The sequence below is a fragment of the Neltuma alba genome, unplaced genomic scaffold (genome assembly GCF_004799145.2).
Source record: "Neltuma alba isolate B1F8T4 unplaced genomic scaffold, ASM479914v2 tig00012836_pilon, whole genome shotgun sequence".
NCBI classification, from domain to species: domain Eukaryota; kingdom Viridiplantae; phylum Streptophyta; class Magnoliopsida; order Fabales; family Fabaceae; genus Neltuma; species Neltuma alba.
This window is the reverse complement of record NW_021637225.1, coordinates 577,812-597,438: the sequence shown is the minus strand read 5'-3', so window position 1 is coordinate 597,438 and position 19,627 is coordinate 577,812. Positions and strand designations below refer to the sequence as shown.

Below are 19,627 nucleotides of genomic sequence, written 5' to 3'. Positions count from 1 at the left end.
ATCAAAGGGATTAGGGATAGACCCGTAAATGCAAAGAAGAAAGACTCAAGGAGATGGGTCCCGAACTTTTTGTGGCGTGAACCTACAAGGAAGAATAAAGGGAGAAATAGCTACGTAGACATTTGAGAATGATTCGGTTTCCCATATTGGTTCAGAGAGTATTTGCAGCCGTGAAGGTCCTTTTCAATATAGCAACCAACAGTTTCTTTCAAACCATCGCTGGAAAACAATCCCACTTTTTTTGTAATCTTAATTAAGCATATTTTCCTATGGATTGGCGTAGGGTTAGAAAAATGACCAGCTGTAGTGAGAAAATCATTATAATTCCCAGATGAAAAAAAAATCACCAAAAAATCTCAACAACTAGCAGCTAAGTTGTTACTTCTTTCAACACTAAAACTTGTCATTACATAATCCTTATTCATTGTAAAAAGTTTTTGTCTTTACATTTCCCCTTAGAACTTTAGTGTTTTTCCATTTTATATTTGATATTGATGATAGGAAATCATAAAATAAAAGAAGCTTCTTTTGGCTAACCAAGTTAAAATTCAAATTTCATTTATTTCTAAGCATTTTAGTCCTTCGAGTCCTATTTACAGGCATTTAATCTTGACTATAAAAATAACCATCATTCCCATATGATTTAGGACACTGCAACACACACCTTTTAAGATCTTCATAATTATTATATCTAAATATCTTATAAGTTTTCAAGTGTTTGAAATATTCAATTCCCGGGACCAAACGGATTAGGAGGGCAGCATGTTATGTAGTGAAATGCACAAGTTACAGATCAGAAACAAAAGTTACCATACAATTTCCCTGCAGGGGATTACAGTTAATGGGGCTTTGAATACAGATATGATGGTGTTGAGCTATCGAATTGAATTCTTACAGACCGCTCGGCTTGACGCCCCACACCTCATTTACTGAGTCAGGATGTGAAAACATTATGCCAACACCGTAGCTAGCATGCCTGAGAAGTATCTGATGCTTTTTGGTCTCCATGGATATAAAGGTTAAGATCCTGTCAACTGCAGTATGCCGGTCGCATTCTTTATGGCTGCCAAGAAAAAAAAACTTATCTAAGACATGTTGTTATGTGTAGACACATAGACAAAACAATACAAGAATCTATAAGGCATATGCAAACTGAAGTTATTGAAATCAACATATTAATAATCATCATTGTTCTATCAAACTCTGGAGCCAAGTGCAGGTGAAACTTAACAGACAAACTATAAGGCTTCACGACTAGAGGTAGATACAAAACAAAGACTAGTATCATTTCATTACTTTCGGCAGATTCGATTCATGTTTTGCAGAGATCCGTCATTCTCTTCATAAGTTTCTTAAATGTTAATAGATTTTCAATCCCACTACATATATATACATAAGTTGCTGCAGTATTATGAGGATGACTTTTTAAACTTTCAATGAGGCCTTAAATGCAGAGGACCCGAGATTTTTTTCACTTCAAGGTAATCAGGATATATGATCTGACAAGACGTATTTAAATATACACTATAGTGGACATTGGAACCAAGCATCGAGCAAGGCGGATGAATGCTCGCTCACTGGACAACAAACTCAATTCTTTGGGTTGATGAAATCATGACGTGTTTCAAAGATCCTCTCTCTCAAATGCTTTAACAACCATACAGCGTTCCAATTTGAATTCAATCATAATTAACGCAATTTACTAGTTGATGCTTTAGAGATGAAAGCCGTGCCACTTAAGGAGATACGATCAAGTATTTGTGAAGTGACATTGTTAGAGTAGGGTTTACATTTTCATGGACTTGATCAGCAGAGATGATAATACAAATATGCGCAAGACTTTGGACGCCGCCAGTGATCAGAAATATAACAGGGGCAGAATAGAGTTTCCTAATTAATCAGATAAAGTTTACTTCTCATCCACCCTGACCTGATTATTTGACCCGTGTTCGTGTATTCTTTGAGGCTTCATGTTCAGATCAATCATTTTAGCATCCATCTTGGCATACCCATCAGCATCATGTTCTGGGTTGGCATCCTGTGATTTTGTTGTTTCTCTCCCATTTTTATTTTGAGCAATGAATTTTGGCCTCGTTTGGTCTCAACCGCGTCCAGAGACTGTGAAGCCGAGGTTTCTGCGTGACCAGGTTTATCTCCTGGAAACTGAGCAACAAGATATTAGACAATTTTGAAGGCAACTAAAGGCACCTAAAAAGACAAATCATGACAACTTCAAGAAAGCAAGGGGAGGCATACTTCAACCCGCTGCCTGAAAAGAAGGTATCTCCCGTGTGTTCTTTTACCTCCGACATGAACTATCATGTCACATTGCAAACACAGAGAAGTTCCATCTGTCTCGCAATAAAGAAAGCTACACCCAGATACAAAAGAAAAACGTAAGGATAAGGCATATGAGATACGGGGAAAGCATGGAGAAATTGAAGATTTCCTACCAGGTTCATTCTCACAAATGTCACAGCGTGGCACATCACTTGGACTAGCAAGGCCAACCCGGATATGCCGGCTAGCTAGCTTATTGCACATGTGAACCTGTCACTCCAACAGTTAGAAAGTTGAACCATTGCTTCGAAAAATGTTAAGCAGGACTATCAAGATAAGAGAAGAACTTGGGCTTCAAATTTAGACAGGCTTAGGGAAAGATCGATCCAATCAAGTGTGCTCATACGGAGCAGCATACCCAAGCCCATGGCTACCTGTTTTCTCTATTGATGGATTTCTCCAAGTTCTGGCTAATGAGTTCAATAAAACATTATTCCTTTGTGCGTAGAATACAGTATGATCAATGCTTTAAAGAAGTTAGGCAAGATTGTTGTGCTATATCCCCTAATCACACGCGATCTCGAACAGGGGAAAACACAGGTAGAGTTAGCTTTCTGGTTTCGTTATATGATGCAGGTATTAAGGAAAAACTAAACAAAGAAGAAAAGAAAAGTACCTTTTCATCGCAGGCACGGCAGAGCGCGGCCTCGTCGGCGGCGCAGAATACGATGGCGGCAGCGCTCTCACAAGCGTCGCAAAGCGTTCGCATAGTTGAAGGCTCCTCCAACTTTCATTGCTTCAGCCAAAGAAATACAAAAGAAAGCGGAAGTCAGATGGCAGAAGAAACACCTGAATTTCCTCAATCAATAAAAAAATAGGGTAAAAAATAAAAAACGGGCACAGAACAAGACAGAGCTCACCTCCATGTGGGTACGAGTGTTTTTTGTTTTTTCTCAGAGTTGAGTGTTGTATTGCCGGCTGTTGCTAGTGGAGGTGGAGGAGTTGCTTGGCCATGAGCCTGATAATGATGATGATGGGAAAGAAGACGGGCCTCGATTATTGATAATTGATAATCAATTAGTGATTAGATGGGGAGATCGGATAAAGAGAGGATTTTTGAGGAGGAAGGTGGGAGGGGGGTGATTCCAGAAGGTAATTGATGTGTGGGTTTTTAATATATATAGGAGCAAAAGACACAATAAATGAGTGTTTGTCAACTACGTTTGCCTAAACCTTACTTCGTAGCCACGAATTCAAGCCACTGTGGGGCTGACAAAACCATTTGCTTTATTCTCACCCACCAGTTCAGATATCGCAACTTGGGACCCGGCCCCATTCCCCTGTTTCATCCTCCTAACCCTAAATTGCCTTATCTTTTGTGGCCAGCCATCCACAGGGATCCTCTTCGCTCAACTAATTCTTCTCTTCTAGTTCTCTGCATTAATCCTGGACACACATGAACTGGGAGCCCCGTTTGGGATCAGCAAATGTGGGGACGAAGAACATCATGTGGTTGCTCCATGGTGGATAATAGGCCACATCCGGACACGGTTTTTCCTCCCTTGGTCGGGAAATCTGTACTTTTGATTCCTTAATCGTGACCTTTCCGTCTTTATTAAAAGGTGTTTGGATAAAATCAGACTATAATTTGAAAAATAAATTCTTAGGAGAATAGATTTTGTGAAAAAGTGATTCTCATAAAATGAGAGTATTTGGATAGTTGTTATCAAAATCACTTTTCATATGTACAAATTACTAAAAAGGAATAAAGTTAATATGATAATTACATAAAATATATATTTTATAATATATTTTAATTTGAAGGAATAAAATTGTTAATAATATATTTTTACCAACATAATTAATAATATATAAGATAGTGTAATTAATAAATAATTAATATGTGTATATATATATTTATAAATATAAGATTAAATATGTTTATAGAAAAATAGTTAAGGGGTGCTAAAGTCATATTATTGTTGGAATCTACTTTGACAAGTACAATCATATTCTCCAATTTGACCCAAAAGTAGAATGGATTCACTGTTTCTAAATCATGATTTTGGCCCAAACCGTAGTTTATTGATTTTTTCTTCTGTTTAGCAAATTTTTGACCCAAATCATGATTTGGGTCCCAAAACTATGGTTTTAGATATTTTCCAAACAAGCCCCCATCAATCAATATTTCATTTACCGAGATATATATTTTAAATGCATCCGTATAAAATTTATATTCTTCCACTTCTTAATATAGAACTTTTTTTTTTGGTGAAATAATATAGAACTTTTAGACAGTTTATATTGATCTTATATGTAATATCTATTTTACATATTTATCAGTTTTTTCAAATTAATTTTATTGATATTCTCTCAATAATAATTAAGTATGAGAGGAATGAAAGAAAAATAAAAAGATATTTATAATATTTTAAAAAATATTATATTAACTAATTTAACTAATATTTTTAATTTATTTAAACTAATTAATTAGTTATTAGATTAAGTATTATAAGTTGCATGATTCATTGATGTTCAAGACATAGGCCCTACGGTCTACTTCTTTTTATTGATTTTTTTCCCCCCAACAACTTTAAGGGGTGATGTATTTTGAGCGAGCATGGATAAATTTTTATTCAACCACTTAACCACTTTTATGAGTGTAAATTAAATTTTGTAGCATTCTTTTACACGGTGATATAAACTTTTCTCAGTTAAAATATTAAAAGTTTTTGAATTATTATTTTTAACCTTTCTCTTTTAAGCGCAACCACACATCCCAATGGTTGAGGTGGATTCAACTTTCTTTGGATCCTATCCATTATTTCCCCTTGCTAAGGTCGTAGCAACGTTCGCATTTATTCTTTCCATGGTCGAGGGGTTCTAATTGCCGTTCAAAATGCGGACTGTGGAGGGGAAGAAAGAAATTCTGCAACGAAAAAACAACACAGAGAGTTAATTTTTCTAAAAAAATTTAACTATAACGTTTAGATCGATATAATCCTGAAATAAATATTTTATATTTCAAACTGAAAACAAATAACAAATTTTAAATCCTATTTTGATCCACAATATTTAAAATGAGTAAAATAAATAAGAATTTGGGATTGGAGCTCATTATTATGAGTATTTTCACATACTTACATTTGTACTATCTCCGGTCCTATTTATAAGAGCTAATTGACTACTTTGAGGAGATTAAGGAAAGGAATTAAGTTAGTTATTTATAATAAATAGGTATTATTTTTTCTAAAATATCTTTACTAATCAAGTGTATGAGCTAGCATTATTATTGTTAGAAGGATTATCTTAAGAAAAATACATAAATATGAAAAACAAAATAGATTGGGGTCTTATATTTAAGAGCAGAATAAAAATCAAATATGATTTTATATTAAGGACCGGAGGTAATACTCCTCCAGTCTTTAATATAGGACCTAATTGTTGAGTTGGTTTTTGTTCTAAATATAAAATTCATTTCTCATATTTATCAATTTTTTCTAAATTACCGCTATGGATACTCCCTCAACCATAATCAATTAGAAGAGGAAGATGGGGTATTAAGAAAGATAATTATGGCATTTTAGGAAAAACATGTCACATTTTTTATAATTAACTAACTTACCTAACTTCTTTAATCTAATCAAATTAGTTAAATGGGTTTTATATTAAGGATCGGAGGAGTATATCATAAATCACGAGCTGTCTTTTGAAGGTTCTAAGCACCATTTCACACAAACACTTAGTCAACAAAGTGACAAAGCTGTTTCAGTGACAATTCGTTGGGTGATAACAGAGAAATTTGGAAGTCAGGTTTCATTAAAAAAAAAAAAAAACCTGGGCACACTGCTAATATCATTATTGAGATTATAGAAATCCTTAACGATTGAGTCCCGTGTAGAGTCATGGACATGTAGTGGGTTTTGGTTTTCATCCAAACACCCTCATAATAAAATTGTAGTACTATCTCTGATTCTTAGTATAAAAACGAGTTGACTAATTTAAATAGATTAACAAAACTAATTAAGTTAGTTATTTATAATAAATAGATATTATTTTTCCTAAAATATTTTTGATAATTAAGTGTATTAGTCAAAACTACCATTATTACAATAATTACCTTAAAAAATAGATAAATATTAGAGACAAAATGAATTAAAATTTTATATTCAGATCAAAATAAAAATCAAATAAATTATTATATTAAGAACAGGACGTGGCATACGACAACTATATGGAGGCTCTTCGCCTCATGAGCAGCGAGTTCTCCCAATAAATATCACTGGCTGAGCAGTTGGATTGGAAAAAGTCACGACCTCCTCATAGGAGCTGAGTTGCGTGACTACGGGTGTGTTTGGATGAAACCAAACTATAGTTTGGAGAATAGTTTTTGGAGAATAGATTCTGTGAAGAATAGATTTTGTAAAAAAATGATTCTGAGAAGTGAGAGTGTTTGAATAATAGTTATCAAAAGTACTTTTTATAGATACAAATTATTTAAAAAAAAGTTAATATGATAATTATATAAAAGATAAATTTTATGATATATTTTAATTTAAAGGAATAAAATTGTTAATAATATATTTTTTATCAACATAATTAATAATACATAAGATAATGTAATTAATAAATAATTAATAAGTGTATATATGTTTATAAGATATAAGGTTAAATATGTTTGTAAAAAAATAATTGAGAAATGTTAAAGTCATATTATTGTTGAGATCTACTCTGACAGGCACAATCATCTCTTCAATTTGAGCCAGAAACAGAATGAATTCACTTATCCTGAAACCATACCATAGTTTTGGTCCAAACCATGGTTTCATATTAGTGGTCGAAAATTGATGTTGTTTGGGTGACATCTCACCAAAACCATGGTTTTGTCTCCCAAACTATGATTTTGAGGGTCACCCAAACAGGTCCTACGTGTGTGATTGCGGATTTCTACATATGATAATATTGGAGCGGCGGTTGGGTGAAATTGTCTCCCAGCGTTATAGAGGCTATTTGACGAGAGAGACTCATTACACTGACTTTTTTTTTTTTTTTGTTGATTGATGGAATCATGATTGCCTGATTGCCTGTGCTCTTCTTATTGTGTGTCCACGCATTGCCTACGTTGGTGCCTCTCATTCCGCTCACTCGCCTGTGTTTGTTCTCCGCCTGCTGTCCATTTGTCTGAATCGGGCGGCACTCGATCCGCTTCTAGTAGTGCCCACCCGACGATCCACGGCCAAACATCTGTGCTTCAACCCGACTTCATTTTCTTCTCTGTCATCCCTCTGTCCATTCTTATACTCCGCGCTTCCAGGCACCATAAAAGAGGAGACGAAGGAAAAATCGGGGCGTGTCATGTAATTTCGTCTAGTGTCTAACCCATCTCTGTTTGTTTGGTTTCCTCCATGAATTAGCTTGCTTCATTGTCAGATGCATACCCACGTTCCAACACATATTGCGCCATCACTATCACGCCTTGTCTGTGAGATGTGGCACTTGCCTTTTCCTGCCTTTCCCGTTTTGAAAATTTTGGTTTGCCGTTTTCAACCCAAATATGACCACACGCATTTATTGCACAGCTGCTTTTCTGCTTTTGCCCTTTTCCTTGTTGGGCTTTTTTAGCCGGAGCCCTTTAACTCCAACAATGGAAGCGCCAGTCCATTCTATGGACTATGGCCTTCTTTGCGGACATTAAATTAAAATAATATTTTGAAAAAAACACATCCCAAAAACATACCATTTAAATTTCGAAATCTTAAATCAGTCTTATTTTCTGTATGTTAACAGCAATTAAGCATGACTTAAAAGATAAATGGCAATGAATTTTTATGAAAATTTTTTATTTGAGATTTTGAAATCCAACCAGTATATTTTTTGAGATTTTCCCTAATATTTATTGTTATTCAAAAAACCATTTTTGATTATTTTCTCATTTTAAATCTATAAAAAATCATTCATGAGGTTTTTTATATTCCACCTTCCAAAATATACGCTGAACATATAATTTCCACCGTTTTTAACTTTTCCCGAGAGTCTTTTAATTGTCAATATGTGATTTTAAATTAAGACACGCTGCCAATTTGTGAACAACGAACACCGCTCCCTGTGAAATGAATGTTCTGTATGCATTGATAGATATTGATATAGATACAGATACAGATATAGAGACATATTCCTATTATTTTAGGGTGATTAGCCATTGCTTCACTGCCAGTGTCGTTTAGCAGTTTTGTTTTTGTTTGGGGGGTTAATGATAAGCAATTAGGCGGTAAATCGCTGTTAATGATCGGTATTCCTCAGCGTTTAACAATTACACAATCATTCACATTTGTTTAATTTGTCGGTGCGCTATCACCTACTCCAGTCCTTTTTAATTTATTGACCATCCCCTCCTCCCCGCCCAACTAATCCACCTCAACCACTCCTCCTCCTCCTTCCTCTTCCTCACTCACCATTCCTTCCTTCCCTCCCTCCCTCCCTCCCTCTCGTTTTTTTATTTTTCTTCCCGCGTTATTTCCATGTTTAATTAATATGGAATCGTTAGCCCATTAATCCTAATTAATTAATCATCGCTCCGGTGAACACTGGACAGTTGGTTTAAATCTAAATTAAATTTAGAAAACATTGCCATTGCCGCTGAATAATTAATTAATCTAGTTCATGCCAAAGATATAGCTGCATTTTGGGAATTAACAAAAGGCAATTTTACTTTGAGTACTTTGAAAGAACAGCTAAACCAGTTCTAATTATTGACTTTAACAAATAAATAAAACAATCATGCAGCAGACAACTAATCAGCGTGAGAGATCTTTTGGTCGTAGCATTGGAAGTCACTGAATTGGCAGTTGAAGCATATTATAACTGGGAAAATCACTACAAGAAATTGTAGAAGTAGCAGCGGAACCTTTCTAGCGGTTAAACAAAACCGCTAGAAATTTCAGATATTTCTAGCGGTTCCTACAAAAACCGCTGCAAAATACAGACGGTTTGACCATTAAACGCACATTTCTAGCGGTTACCCCCTAACCGCTAGAAAATTAGAGCTAGAAAACTCCCCGGGCTTTGGCGGGAACTTGGCGCCAAATTTGTAGCGTTTACTTTCTAGCGGTTCAGGCTAATAAACCGCTAGACACTGAAAAATTCTAGCGGTTGATGCATGAAGCGCTAGAAATTTTTTCATTCCCCGAGGAGTTTAGAAATTTCTAGCGGTTCACGGCCGAACCGCTAGAGATTTCTAGCGGTTCGGCCGTGAACCGCTAGAAATTCCCAACGGTCATATGACCGTTGGGAATTTCTAGCGGTTAGGCACAAAACCGCTAGAAATTTCTAGCGGTTTTGTGCCTAACCGCTAGAAAGTCTCGGTCTATATATACCCCCCCACACTCTCACTTCTTCAATCGTTCTGGAAGCGAAGCTCTGCTGAATTTTCTTCACAAACATATTTGAGTTCTGATTCAGTTGCAGATCCTTATTTTCAGGTAAAAATAGTAATTTATTGATAAATAATTTTTATTTTATGTTTTATTTTATTAATTTTATTATGTTATAGCATATAAATTAATTTTTTTATTTCATTTATAAATAATTACTATTTGTTGTTATTAGGATGCCTCGTCGACATGGGAAAGACCCAGTTGATCCTGAGAGAGCTGGACCCAGTGAGGTTCATCATGATGCTGATGAGCCATTTCCCAGCATTCATGACTACGATCTGAGCGAGGAGGATATCCTCAGTTTTATGGAGCAGGATGGTATTGAGCGGACTGAGGAGGCTCATTTTACTGGGGATGAGCAACCCCATGCTGATGCTGCTGACGAGGAGGAGGAGGAGGAGGAGGAGCAGGATCAGGGGAATGAGTATCCCCAGGCTGCACAGCGTCCTGCTCCGAGACGTCAGGCTGGTTATGAGGTGGAATTTGTCGGTAAGTATTTATTTTAACTTTTTAAAGTTTTGATCAGTATTTAATTTATATAGAAATTATATTAATTTATTGATATATAATTTATTTCTTAATTAAATTTTGTAGACACTGAGGGGAACAGGTCCTATCGGAGGCTGACAGCCAGAGAGCTGTCTATGATGACGGGCGGACGAGTGGTTGTGCCGCTCAATGAGTTGGGCCAACCGACGAAGAAAGGTGGCCAGTTGTACAACAAGTACGTGCGCCTCCTTGGTCAGCAGTGGACGCTGTTCCCCATCTACGTGCAGGACTGGAAGAAGATCACCTCAGACAAGAAGCAGCAAGGCTGGGAAATAATGAAGGTAATATAAAATTGTTATTTATAATTTTTTTTAATTTAAATAAATGATTATATATTTTGTTTTCAAATAATTTAATTGTTTGATTATAATTTTTTATTTATTTAATTTGTTTGTTATTTATAATATTTTTAAAAGTAGTTAAATGAATATATATTTTTAATTTAAATTATTTAAAAGTAGTTAAATGAAAATAATTTGTTATTGATTTCATTAATTTATTACTTATAATAATTTTAAATTTAGTTGAGTAAAAATATTTTTTTATTTAAATTACTTAATTGTTTAATTATTATTAAACTTTGATTAATTTATATTTTATTTATAATATTGTTAAATTAGTTAAAAACTAATTATTTGTTTTTAATTATTGAAATTGCTTAATTATTTGTTTATAATTTGTTATTTAGTTAATTTATTATTTTAATCATAGAGTAAATTTATTCTGGGGGAGGAGTTGAGGGCTGACACGATCAAGAGGCTGGGGATGGCATGGAAGAACAGGAGGGCCGACCTGTGGAGGGAGAAGAAAGGTGACGGGACGAGGCCCCTCCAGGAGATACTGGCAGATGTACCTGGTGGAGTCCCGGACCAAGACTGGTCCACTTACGTCTATTTTAGGATGACGGCTGACCAGATGGTATGATAATATTGTATTAATTATAATTTCTTTATTTTTTATCCGACTTGACTCATTTAATTTAATTTTTTTACATTTTGCTTCAGGCTCTTTCTAGGAGAAATGCTAGGAGCGTCAGGCATCAGACGATACGTCATAGGGCTGGATCCAGGAGCTTTGCGATCACTTATGACGAGATTGTGAGTACTTGAAATAAATTTATTAAATATGTAGATGTATTTAATTTGTAACTAATTATTTCTTTGATTTCATTTACAGATAGAAAAGACGCAGCAGGAGCGGGGATACACGCCCACTTATGGCGAGATGTGGCCGATGGTGTATAGACCCCGAGACGGGCGTGCGTCGGATGAGGTTGAGGAGATAGCGGTAAGTAATAAATTAAATATTAATATAATATCACAGTGTAGATATCATTATATTATAATTAACTTCTTTATATTAATTTTGGTAGGCACGGATGACTCAGGTCGATTCCGAGTTGCGTGAGTCTCAGGGGTCTGCCTTGGATCCCACCGCCTCACTTTTAGCGGGTCTTGGCCGGCCGCAGCACCCTGGTCGAGTTAGCGGGCTTGGACTTGGACCTACACCGACTAGGCTGCCCCGCTCAAGTGGCGCTGGCCCTTCATATACTGCTGGGAGCTCTCATGCGAGTGCGAAGCGGCCGGGTTCCTCATCTTCAGAGGAATTGCGAGAGGAGCTCAGACAAGAGTTCGAGGCCAGGATCGTGGAGCGTGATCGTCAGTTCCAGGAGCGTGATCGTCAGCTCCAGACGCAGCTTGACCAGCTCTTGGCAGCTGCTACGGCTCTGCGTCATGTGGTGGTCAGTATAGCTCCAAACATCTCGGTTCCTGACATCCCCGACCTACACATGCCACCAGTCCCGCCCCTACCCCGCCATCCGCCAGTCCAGTCCCAGCAGGTTGAGCGGCCTGCCCACCGTCAGCCGGAGGATTCAGCAGAGGATGATCCCGATGATGCTGCTTCTGCCCCCCACCCATGATTTGCTTTCATTGTATCGGATTTTATTAGAATCTTAATTTTACGGTTTTATATATTATTTAGATATTTATCTAAATTTTATATTTATTTGTTTCCTTTATTGATTTATTTCTATAATTTTATTTATGTCAAGTACTAATTAATATTGAAATATTTATTTATTTATTACAACATCAACATTACAATTTATTAAACACGTTAAACATATTAATTACTCGAAATAATTCTATAATCATTTATTAATTTAATAAATATTTTTAAAACTGTAGAATTTTCTAGCGGTTCTGGTGAACCGCTAGAAAATTGTAGAATTTGACCGAATTTTCTAGCGGTTATAAAACCGCTAGAAAATTCAAAACAGATGGAGAGAAAATTCCCGTTAAACCGCTAGAAATTTCTATCGGTTTGTAACCGATATTTAGAATTTCTAGCGGTTAATAACCGCTGGAAATTGAAATTTTCCGTTAAAACCGCTACAAATTTGTAGCGGTTTTGTAACCGCTACAAAAAAATGACCGTTCCTCCACCCTCCTTTATAAGCTGAAGCACTTCAACTGAATTTCATTTTAACTTCTCTTTGAGCTCTGTGGCATATTTTCACGAAATTTGAGCATTATTAGTCATGGATAGGTCGTGGATCAACTTGCACCGGTCGACTCCGCAATACTTGGCTGGTCTAAACTATTTCTTGGATTTTGCTTTCGCCAATGCTGCCGTAAATGGTAAGATTCAGTGTCCCTGTCCTAAATGTAATTTCAAAAAGTGGCATCCCAAAGATATTGTTAGGGAACATTTAATCTTTAAGCCTTTTCCGCGAGAGTACGTATTTTGGCAACTACATGGGGAACGGCTAGATATGGGTGCTGAGTCAGTGCCAGTAGTTTCACGGATGGGAGTTCGAGTGGATGAGGCCGATGCCGTGAATGATGCTGTGCGTGATGCTTTTGGTGTTCACGAAAGCTCGAATCCCAACGAAGATGAAGTAGAGGGACCTCAACCGGAGTTTCTAAGAAACGAAACTGCTCGGGAATTTTTTGACCTCATGACCGAAGCTGACAAGCCTCTTTATTCTGGGTGTACAAAGTATTCGAAGTTGTCATTCTTGGTGAGGCTGTATCACATCAAATGCTTGTGCGGTATGACTGACAAGGCGATGTCTATGTTGCTGGAGTTACTGGGAGATGCTTTCCCCCAAGCTGAATTCCCTCCGTCTTTTTACGAAGCAAAAAAGATTATTAACAAGCTTGGCTTGAACTATAAGAAGATAGATGCATGCCCAAACGACTGTATGCTATACTGGGGAGATGATGCCAACAAAGAGATTTGTACGAGATGCAAGACGTCACGCTATAAGTCGGTACGAAAGGGCAAGAAGCAAAAGAAGAAACCGGCCAAAATTCTCAGGTACAAATTATTACAGCGTGTTACTTGTTCCGTCTCTAAAAATATTCGGTATTTTAAATTTTTAATATATTATTTTCTTAGATACTTTCCTTTGAAACCACGGTTGCAAAGAATGTATATGTCATCAAAAATGGCTCAGCACATGAGGTGGCACGCGACTGAGGAAAACCTAGATGGTAGGTTAAGGCACCCACGAGACTCGGAGGCGTGGAAAGCGTTTGATGCGAAATTTCCAGACTTTGCCAATGATCCTAGAAATGTACGTCTTGCATTGGCAACCGATGGTTTTAATCCCTTCGGAAACATGAGCACAAGTTACAGTATCTGGCCGGTGGTGTTAATTCCATACAATCTACCACCTTGGATGTGCATGAAGCAGAGCTCCTTTTTGCTTTCCATGATCATTCCTGGCAAGAAAGCACCAGGAAATGATATTGACGTATACCTGCAACCGTTGATACACGAATTGCTCGACCTATGGACGAATGGTGTTGAGGCATATGACTCACATGACAAGCAACTATTCAATCTCCGTGCAGCCTTGATGTGGACAATAAGTGATTTTCCCGGTTTGGGAACTTTGTCTGGCTGGAATGTGCATACTGGGTTGGCCTGTCCTGAGTGCAATTTTGATTCTGTGCCATGTCGCCTTCCACACAGTCGCAAGTGGTGCTTCATAGGACATCGACGGTTCCTTGATTCCAAGCACAGACTTAGATTGCAACGGATTCGCTTCGATGGGAAACAGGAGAAGAGAGAGCCTCCTGTTACTTTGTCTGGTATGGATATTTTGCGGCAGTTAGAAGATGTTCATATCGAGTTTGGTAAGAGTGTGGATCCCGAACGATTGGGACGACGATCTCGTGGGACATCTGATACGCAACCTATGCAATGGCGGAAGAGAAGCATATTTTTCACTCTTCCTTATTGGGAATCTAATTTGCTACGACACAGTTTGGATGTTATGCACATTGAAAAAAATGTGTGCGATAATGTGCTATATACGTTGCTCAATGAAGCTGGAAAGTCCAAAGACCATCTCGCAGCTAGAAAAGATTTACGGGCCTGGGGAATTCGTGAAGAGGCTTGGCCTGATGAAAACGACAAGTTTCAGCCAGCTAAATTCACCTTGACAAAGCAGAACAAGGATATCTTCCTCTCGACGTTGAAGAACATAAAAGTACCAGATGGATATTCTAGCAACATCTCAAGGTGTATCGATCTGCAGGCTCGAAAGGTTACTGGGTTGAAAAGTCATGACTCTCATGTTCTTATGCAACAGTTACTTCCATTGGCCTTGAAAAACACACTTCCTTCTGATGTATCGGTGGTTTTGGTAGAATTATGTTCATTTTTCAAGAAGTTGTGTGCGAAGGTCTTGGTAGCGGAAGAGCTTGATCAGCTGCAAAATAAAATTATTCTTACACTTTGTCACTTGGAGATGATATTTCCTCCATCATTCTTTACTGTTATGGTTCACTTGACTGTCCACCTTGTTCGAGAAGCAAAGGTTGCTGGCCCAGTTCACTATCGATGGATGTACCCTATAGAGAGGTACTAGATTATCTTTTATTCCCGCCTCTTTAAATTTCACATTGTTCTTTCATTTACTCGTAATTATTAATGCAATTTTAACTTACAGGTACTTGGGAAAATTAAAATCATATGTTAGGAATAAGGCATGGCCTGAGGGGTCAATAGCAGAAGGTTATTCCGGAGATGAGGTCCTAACTTTCTGTTCGAGGTACTTTGATGACATGGAGACATCTTTTAACCGCCCGCGTCGCGTAGATGATTCTCCTCCCGGTCCTTCCACGTCAACTTTATTTTCTCCTGTTGGAAACCAGTTGGAGGATATGAATTCTTCAGACTCACTCCTACAGAGAAACTCCAGGCACACAGACACGTTTTGATAAATTGCAGCCAAGTTGAACCCTTCATGCAGTAAGTATATATATCATATAAGCTCACTAGCTTTTACACTTTATATTTGTTTCTTATTGACTCTTCTAACAAATTACACTTTACTATAGTGAGTTTAGGAGTTATCTCAGGCGTCAGCTACGGGGCCGTGCGCGTTCTGCTGACATTGATAAAAGAGTCCACAAAGAGTTTCCCAGTTGGTTTACACGTCGAATACGTAATGACAACAGCCCATACACAGATGAATTCAGAGCTCTTTCTCTCGGTCCGTTAGACCATGCACGGAGGTTTACCGCGTACAATGTCAACGGCTTCAAGTTCTGTACGGTTGCACGTGATCAGGGATTGCTCACACAAAACTCTGGAGTTTGCGGGACATTCGGAACGAGATGTTATGCTAGCAGTAGTGATGGCGATATGCGCTTTGGAGGCGTCACTTACTATGGAAAGCTAATTGACATTATTGAGTTGACTTACCAGCTTTTCACCGTGACACTGTTCAAATGCTCCTGGGCAAATACGACAACTTCACGGGGACTCGCTACTGACCATTTGGGCATCACCTCAGTCAATTTCTCAAGACTTATTCATACGGGGGCATCTGAAGATGATGAGCCATATATCCTTGCTTCTGAGGCACACCAAATTTACTATGTCGAGGACGAGAAACATAAAGACTGGAATATGGTCGTTCACCTCAAGCCACGGGATCTTTACGATATGGGTGATGGTGACATTATTTACGACAGTGAACCCTTCCAACCCTCGAATTTTGAAGACTTCTTTCCTCAAGGAGATGATAATTTGCCACTTATCAGGTACACGTCTTTTCTTAAATTATTTAAATAATTAACTACTAATTACTAATTTTTTCCAAATACAACATAAATTTAACAAATTTTTTTAAAATATGTCCTTTCAGGCCGGATGATGATGGAGAGTAGCAGCATCCAAAATAAATTATTTAACAAATTTTTCGTCCATAAATACATATGTATAAATTAAAATTCGTAAAATTTTTTTAAAAATAAAAAAATTTTCATTTGTAGCGGTTCATAACCGCTACAAATTTTTTCACGATATTGTAATTTGTAGCGGTTATTAACCGCTACAAATTACACGAAATTGTAATTTGTAGCGGTTAATAACCGCTACAAATTACAATATCGTGAAAAAATTTGTAGCGGTTATGAACCGCTACAAAATACATACCTGTAAATTAAAATTCGTTCAGATTTTAAAAATAAAAAATACTAAATTTCTAGCGGTTAATAACCGCTACATATGTAACCGCTACTAATTACTAGCGCTTTTATATACGCTAGAAAATGAATAACAGCTACAAATGTTATAAAACGCTACAAAAACACCGCTACAAATGTGTCGCTGATCTCTATAAATACCATATCTTCTCTACATTCATTTACTCCATCTCTTTTCTTCCTCTCCTATTCTTCTTCATAATTCTCTCTTTTTTTCTTACTATCTCATATTGTGGTTTTTTTCTCTTTACTCTATGGTAAGTGAATTTTATTTTATAATTCATTGTATCTTTTATTTGTTTTTATTTAAAATTTACTAACATATTTATTTTTCCTTTCCTTTCAGATTTTTCTTCTCCACATTTGTCATGCCCTCCTCAACTGATTCAAATACTCATCAACTTAATACTATAGGTTCAATATTCCAAAATATATCATCTTCAATTCAACTATCTTATTAAATATTCAATTAAATTATCTCGTTAGATTAAATTCACTTCTTTTAACACATTCATAATTTAATTACATATTTTTTATTACAAAATTTGAATATATAAAATGTAACATATAACTAATTATACAAATTAACAAAAATTCTTCAAAATAATTTATTTAATGGTTTTTAAAATTATAATATGAAAAACCATAAATTTTTTTTTCTGGCACGGTAAACATTTCTAGCGGTTCAGAACCGCTAGAAATATTTCGTCAAATTTAAATTTCGCGCCAAACTTTCTAGCGGTTAAGAACCGCTAGAAAATTTTCCCGCCATTCTAAAAATTCAATTGGTGTGAAAATTTAATTTCCCAAACATTTCTAGCGGTTCTATAACCGCTAGTAATTTTCGCGCGCTACTGAAATTATTTAATTCCCGTTTAACAGGTTTCTAGCGGTTTTGTAACCGCTAGGAATGTGTCTCCTTCAGATAATTTCTAGCGGTTCCTAACCGCTAGAAATGTTCTATCGTTTTGACCATGATGTGTAGCGGTTGAGATAACCGCTAGAAATTTTTTCTAACACCTGTTTTTCTAGCGGTTTCGTTAACCGTTACAAATGTTATTTGTTGCGGTTAGAACCGCTAGAAATGTAACACCGTAACCGCTAGAATTAACATATTTTTTTGTAGTGAATTCCCATATCTGAAAATGATGTTCAATCTTAATCTTTAGTTTAGCTGATACATTATTTTCCTCCACATGCCCAATGATATCCATCCCACTGTTTCCCCTCATTTAAACCCACATAATATTAACGTTAAATATTTCTCTTGCTGTATAATGCAGTAGTGTAACATATTTATATATTCCTAGAAGAATAAATATATATACGGAATGCTTCCATTCATTCGCACCACTAACACAGCCTGTTACTTTTATTATTTTACGTCATCTCTAACATATCAAATGCATTTAAAGTGTATGTCAAACCTAACTTCCATGTGAATATCGTGGTGTTTAAATCTCTCCCACCCGCATTTTATATCCTTTAAGAAGTATTAGCTATGCGATGCAATTAAATTAAGTTGTACTCCTCCGGTCATTAATATAGGATATAATTGTTAAGTTAATTTTGGTCCTAAATATAATACTTATTTCTCATATTTATTAATTTTTTTAAATTATCCATATGAATAATTTTTCAACTATAATCAAGTAAGTGAGGAGGTGGATATTAAAAAAGATGATTATAGTGTTTTAGGAAAAACATGTCATATTTCTTATAATTAACTAGCTTACCTAACTTCTTTAATCAAATCAAATCAGTTAAATAGGCCTTATATTAAGGACCAGAACAGTATTATTTATAGATTACCTACGAACTACCAACAAGATCATCTCATATCAAAGTGAAATTTATATAACTTTGTGAACTATGAGCCGATTTCTTATTAAGTGAATCAGTTTTTATTTATTGACGCAATGATTGGCAATGTTGATAGTGAGAATAATATGTAGATAGCTAGTTGGATTTCAATGATGAAGCATAGGTGACATCTCTCGTTCACAGCCTTTGTCGTGTGTTGACACTCTTGTGACTTGTTTCGAAACATACTGGCTTCTCGCGGCACATCATGAGATTGCATATCTATATCTTACGTTAAGATACATGTACCTTCATTATTAAAATAATTAAAATCTAATGGCTATGTATTAATTGTTTATCGTTTTCAACTCAACACTCACTTGTTAAGGACATGTGTACATGTGTTGGTTGTTAAACACGCCACAATATATATTCCTATTTTCATAAAATTCGCTGTCGGCTGTAAGCATATATATATATATATATATATGTATTCAATTGAATAATCCCAAAAAATAAAGAGAAAGAAAAGGAGTGTCAAGAGAGAAGTTGCACATGCACATGGAGGTGTGCATGGATTTATTAGGGAGCCACGGAAAGGTCCAAAAGAAGGCATGCAAGTTTTATGTAAGAGGCTTGATACTATCTCTGGTCCTAATTATAAAACCTCGTTTGTAATTTGTAGTATACAAACAAAGTCTTATAATTAGGACAGAAGGTAGTATTATATATGTGAAGATGGATTTCATGGACACATGTATGGCCAGGCAAAGGACGAATGTGGTTGAGCTTCAATATACCAGCTCACATGCACATGCCCTTTTCCTTTGCTTCTTTTGGTCAAAAGGCCCCCCTCCCCTCATACTTTTCCTTTGCCACACCTATTCCTCACTGTTTTTCAATGGTGGTCCAGAAACCTTGTCTCGTGCCTTAGAACGATAAACCTGAAAAACAACAAAAGATACATATAGAAATATGAATGAGTTTTCTTATGGACACTGAGTCAAATTTCCGTGATAAAAGAAAATTAACTGTGCAAAGATACTCCAAATT

At 36.3% G+C, this 19,627-nt stretch overlaps 1 pseudogene; it reads right to left on the bottom strand.

The window, feature by feature from the left end:
* Window positions 1–731: 731 nt before the first annotated feature.
* LOC114731483 (B-box zinc finger protein 18-like) lies at window positions 732–3,471 on the bottom strand (annotated as a pseudogene).
* Between the last annotated feature and the right edge of the window lie 16,156 nt (window positions 3,472–19,627).